The sequence below is a fragment of the Molothrus aeneus genome, unplaced genomic scaffold (genome assembly GCF_037042795.1).
Source record: "Molothrus aeneus isolate 106 unplaced genomic scaffold, BPBGC_Maene_1.0 scaffold_80, whole genome shotgun sequence".
Taxonomy (NCBI): domain Eukaryota; kingdom Metazoa; phylum Chordata; class Aves; order Passeriformes; family Icteridae; genus Molothrus; species Molothrus aeneus.
The window spans coordinates 129873-135459 of NW_027099232.1; the positions used below are offsets into that span (position 1 = coordinate 129873).

The following is a 5587-nucleotide window of genomic DNA, read 5'->3' on the forward strand; positions in this document are numbered from 1 at the left end:
TTATCATTTTTATCATCAAAACCCTGCCTATTGACAAGTAAAAAAACCCCACTTTATTTAACGACTTAAAAACTATTTTTATATTTATAATTTTCCTATTTCTATTTATAATTTGCTCTCTAGTACGTGATAACATACCTGCTCCTGCACCGCAGTGGGGCTCCCTCTCCTGGGCACCTCGGGGTGCCCCCAACGGCATCAGAGCCCCGAGTCTTCACCCCCCCTTTGCCTCTAGTTAGAAACTACACTGGAACTTTTTTCTGGAAACAAAGACACGACCTAAATCCTCTCCCCATGTCCTAGACAGATAGATGTTCAGTTCTTAGTTGACTGGGCAGCAGTTTCTTCAATAGAACGAGAAACAATATGGAAACGTTTTAGCTACAAGCAAATAGGCAAATCTGAACAAGGTCCTGGTGGCCAGCCGCTGCAGTTATTTTGAAGCCATTTTTTAAACAATCAAGTACTGATCCCACAAAAAATAAAGCAAAAAGCTGACTACTGGCTAAGAAAGAAGGAAAAATTAACTTTTGACGACAACAACAACATTCCAAGGACACAGGCTTGTTTCCAATCTCATACCTTATTACTACCTCTCTTGGGAATTCTCATCGTGGATCCCAAAAGGAATAAATCCCTCAGCGTGTCCTAAAGCACCAAGGAGCTACCTACAAGTGAAGGTGGCTACTTTCAGTGCAGACACAGCTGATGACACAGCAGTAGCGCAGTTCTATGCTGCCCAGGGATAATACTGTCTCCTCTTCTCCAGCAGCTGACTCTCTCCTGCCATGGTTTCTGTAAATGCATCAGAGCACGACCTTAAACACAAACAGGCAAGAAAACACCATCAGAAGTCTTGCATTAAGCACTACAAGAAGGGTTCCAAGCAGAGACCAACAGAATTTCAAGGAAGCAGTATGCAATTAAACCACCTCAGACTCGTTCAAGTATCCGGCAGGTAGACGGAACCAAAATGGAACCATTCAGAAACGACAAAGAAAACCTCCCCAAGTATTTATACAGGAGTCCTTAACGTCAGAAATGGGATGACAGGTTATGTTCAGATAAGATGAATGTTTATTTGGATGTAGAAATAAACTTCTCTCATGGTCCTTTGCCAAAAAATAGAACCTACAAGTGAACACCTACACCTGCCTAAAAAGACCTAACGAGCCCCTGGCAGCCACCGGCATCAAAGCACAGGGGATGTTTCTAATCCAGGCTAAGGAGAACAACATCACCTTTTGTTCTCTCCAGTTTGTTTCCTCTGCAGTCCTATTTGCTCCTTATGATTTTTACACTCTCTGTATCTTCTCGGGCAGCGCTGAGTCTGACGACCGGGATACGAGAGTCCTTCCCTGCCCTACGGAGAGAACCAGGAAAAAAAGTTAAAAAAAGAACAGGGCAGTTTGAAGTTAATACTTCCGACGAGAAGCAGCACCTGACAAACAGAGTGAACAAAGCGTGACACCTCCCTGGGGACAGAAGACTTACAAACTCTCCGGGATTTACAATCCCAGTAACCAAGCCCTTCAGCACAGCAGCCAAGTGTCCCATTAGGTGGTGCTGCACCAAGGAATGATCCGAGAGGTTCCAAAGAGTGAAACGCACGTTATTTTCCAAAGACGTAAAATCGTGCAAAATAACAAAACTACAACAGATCTAAACTACAGGGCAAGAGTACAAGTGTTAACTTGAGGAGCTGGAACCATCCAGGTGAGCAACTGCTACCTGGATCCTCAACAGAGTTTGAGAAACCCTCCAGGATACAGAAGGGTTTTCCCCAGAAATTACACAGGCCGAGTTTTGATAGAAGTACACTTGCCAGATGCTCAGAAACGTCACCCATCCTCCTCCGGGTGTCCTGAGAGAGCTGCGAATGGCTCTCACGTGGTTTGAGCTGGTTCTGTAAGGGCTCAGGGTGAATTTCACCAGATGCAACCAAACTGGGCAACACCCAGTGGGACAGAAGGAACCCAAAGCTTGTTTTACCCAAAGCTTGGGTAAGCAGAGCTCCAGCAAATACTGAGGAAACGGACAGAACAGGGTAACAAATAATAAACATACCTTTTTTTTTTTTTTTTTTTCAGATGAGCAAAACAATTAAGGAGAAGGTGGAAAACTCACCATGACTGAACATTTCATCACCTGTAAGCTGACCATCCTTAGCATAGAGGACTCCAAATTTAAAATTCACCGATCCCTGGGAAATAAAACCAGATATTGTATGATAAACAGTCAAACAGAAGACGTAAAAATTTGTTCCTCTAAGGACTTTCATGTATGTACGTATCTTTGTATACATCCTACACATTAGAACATACATTTTATACCATCTCCCAATACACAATAATTTACCTTTAAACTTTGATAGTATAGCATAAAATCATGAACTTATATTGGTGATCTATTATTATTAAGTTGGTGCTTCAAGTTATTTTTGCTGTCAGGTTCAAAAAAACATTACTTCTTTTTACTGTAACGAGCAATTGATTTAGAAGTCATCAAAAGCCCATCAAAATACAAAGCTGCATTCACCGGACGGGTCTGTGAGCAAGAAGTAGTCAGGCTTGTACTCACCTCTTGCCCTTCAACAACCAATAAATCCTGTCAACAAAAACAGCATCTTCAGCCCCCTCCTATTAAAGATTCTACAAGGATGATGCTTTTATTTGTGTTTAGTAGAAGTTTGGATTTGAAATGGCCAGTTCAATGGAGAAAGAGACAGTTTAAGTAGTATTAGATTATTATTCTTATTATTATTATTATTAGCTACTGGAAGAAACAAACCAGTGGTATCCATACTTAATTACTTCTATTTCCAGGAAATCATAAAGAAAAAGAACCAAACAAAAAAAAGTCACTTCCTACCTTTTGTATCTCAGGATGAAAAATGTCTCTTGGGCTCTTCTCCAGTTTCTCCAGACTCCTGGCACTGAAATGCAAATGAACGAGTGCTTTAGAGGAGGGCAAGTGCACATTCCAACCCCGAACCACCAACCGATTGCAGTTACAGCGCTTACAAAATGAATCGTTCCCAGAGCCTCTGGGAAATGGAACGGTTGGTGCAACTGCCATTTCTTCCCCAAAATACTGACTTCCAACACTTCCTAAACTTAGTTTGCATTTTAAAAACAGAAATTAGGGAGACTCAGGGTGGAGATCAGGTTGAAATTGATTTCCTTCTAAAGCACAGGGCTCTGTTCCATCACCCTTCACTTTGGCTCCACACAGAATCACGGGGAGCATTTTAGGAGGGCTCAAGAACCAATTCTATTTCTCTCTTTTTTCTAGTTCTCTCTCTTCCTAAATCATTCAAGGCAAGTCAAATGAAAAAGGACAAGTTCAGCATCAAATGCACACTTTTCCCCTTTGTCTGCTCAAGAACAGGCTTTAAAACCACTTCTTGCTGCCTTCAACGATTAAGACTGGCAAAACAGTTTCACAAGTTTGATAGGTTTATCATAAAAACCACAGAACGCAAGCTCTGAATTACAGGAAAAGGTACACAGGCAAATATCTCAGCTGATGGTGGCTTGTCAATCCATACCTTAATGGAGATTGCACTGAGAATGGTTTTGTGGGATTCCAAGGGAGACAGATTTTCTGAGTACCCTGAAAACAAGAAAAGCTGGGATATATTACAGGACATACCCACTTGTTCTGCATATTCAAATAGGATTATTAATAAAAACAATTAAGTTAAAAAAGAAGGAAGAAAACCAAGGTAATTTTACTCAGCTATATTTACTGCCGATTTAGAGAAAAAAATAGTCACGGGTGCTGCAAAGAAAAAAAAAAAAGTGAACCAGAAACGCCTACAGTAGAACTTTAAAACAATTGCTTGGATAAAAGCAGCTCATGGAACATGAAGTAGAAAAAAAGCGAAACCAGTATCAGACCTGCCTATTTTCTCACCATTGCACAAGAAAAATCCGACAAGCGGTATAAAGTCACTGCCTAAAACCGATCCTAGGATGTAACCAAGAACAATTGAGGCATTTGCTAATCTAAACGGAAACCTTTTCCGGACCCTAGTGTCAAATCACACGTTTTGTCTTGCAGCAGCTCGAGGTTGGAGAGCATTTCCCCTGGGGGTCGGGAGGGTAGGGGCACAAGGGGCTGAGTTTGCGGATCGCACCTGTGCCAGCAGAAGGATCCAGCCCGGCGCTCCTTGCGCCCGCCATTCTCCGGGCCATCGCTGTGTTTTACTGCTCAGCGATGCCGCTCCATCTGTTTGCGTGGAAGAAAGAGCCACGAGCACTGAGGCACTCAGCAGCCGTGTCATTCCAGCCGCTCGTCCGCCCCCGCCCGCAGCAGCGGCAGCAGCCCGAGGGACACGGCTGCAGCTCGGCGGCTCCCGCGCCTCCGCCCGCCGCCGCACAGTGACCGCGGCAGCGCCCGGCGCCGCTCGCCCGGGGCGGCTCCTGCAGCTCCCGGCCCGCGGCAGCAAAGCACCGCCTGGCGCTCCGCCATCGGCGGGCGGCAGCGCGCCCCGCCCGAGCCGAGCCCCCGCCACCGGGACCGCTGAGCGAGGCCGAGGCACCGGGCGGACGCCCCTTCCGCGCCGCTCGGCTCCGTGCGGGCGGCCGGCCGGAGGCTTCGCCCCTCCAGCGTCGCTGCCGCGGCTCCGTCCCGCGCGGGAGAGGCGCCGGGAGCTCCCCGCGCCCAGCCCGCTACCCCGGCGCGCGGCCGCCTCGGCCCGCCAGCCATTCATATGGCGCGTCGGCCGTTGCGTCAGACGCCGCGCTTTACGGCCGCAGGGCCTGCCGGGAGTTGTAGTCTCGGACTGACAGCCACCGCTCCGTTTGCCGCCACCGGGAGCTGCGCTCCCGCCGGGGGATCAAACGGCTCCTTCGCTCCTGGGCGCGGAAGCACCTTAGGCAGCACCGCCCCTCCCGAATGTCCTTTCTTTTCCACTCCAACTCTTTTTTCTGTTTTTCACTCTGTTTTTTCACCCCTTTTTCCACTTTCGCTCTTTCTTTTTCACTCTCACCCTTTTCCTTTTTCATTTTTTTTCTTCCTTTCTCTTCCTTCCTTTTTTTTTCTTCCTTTCCTTTTTCCTTTTCTTTCTTTCTGTCTGTCTTTCTTTCTTTCTGTCTTTCTCTTTCTGTCTCCCTTTCTCTATTTCTTTCTCTCTCTCTTTCTTTCTTTCTGTCTCTCTCTCTCTTTCTCTCTCTTTCTTTCAGTCTATCTATTTCTTTCTCTCTTTCTTTCTTTCTCTCACTCTCTTTCTGTCTCCTTCTTTCTGTCTCTATTTCTTTCTCTCGTTCTTTCTCTCGCTCTCTTCCTGTCTCTCTCTTTCTTTCTGTCTCTCTCTATTTCTTTCTCTTTCTTTCTCTCGCTCTCTTTCTCTTTCTTTCTGTCTCTCTCTATTTCTTTCTCTCTTTCTCTCGCTCTCTTTCTGTCTCTATTTCTTTCTCTCTCTTTCTTTCGCTCTCTTTCTGTCTCTTTTTGTCTGTCTTTCTCTATTTCTTTTTCTCTTTCTTTCTCTCGCTCTCTTCCTGTCCCTCTCTTTCTTTCTTTCTGTCTGTCTTTCTCTATTTCTTTCTCTCTCTTTCTTTCTTTCTCTCCCTCTCTTTCTGTC

The 5587-nt window shown here is 45.6% G+C and overlaps 1 long non-coding RNA gene across 1 annotated transcript; it reads right to left on the reverse strand.

Moving 5' to 3' along the window:
• Positions 1-564: 564 nt before the first annotated feature.
• LOC136571163 (uncharacterized) lies at positions 565-4571 on the reverse strand. The gene is made up of 6 exons (XR_010785668.1): positions 4142-4571; positions 3551-3615; positions 2872-2935; positions 2581-2607; positions 1242-2203; positions 565-818 (listed from the first exon to the last, which is right to left on the reverse strand). It is a non-coding gene; the product is annotated as an uncharacterized lncRNA (long non-coding RNA).
• Between the last annotated feature and the right edge of the window lie 1016 nt (positions 4572-5587).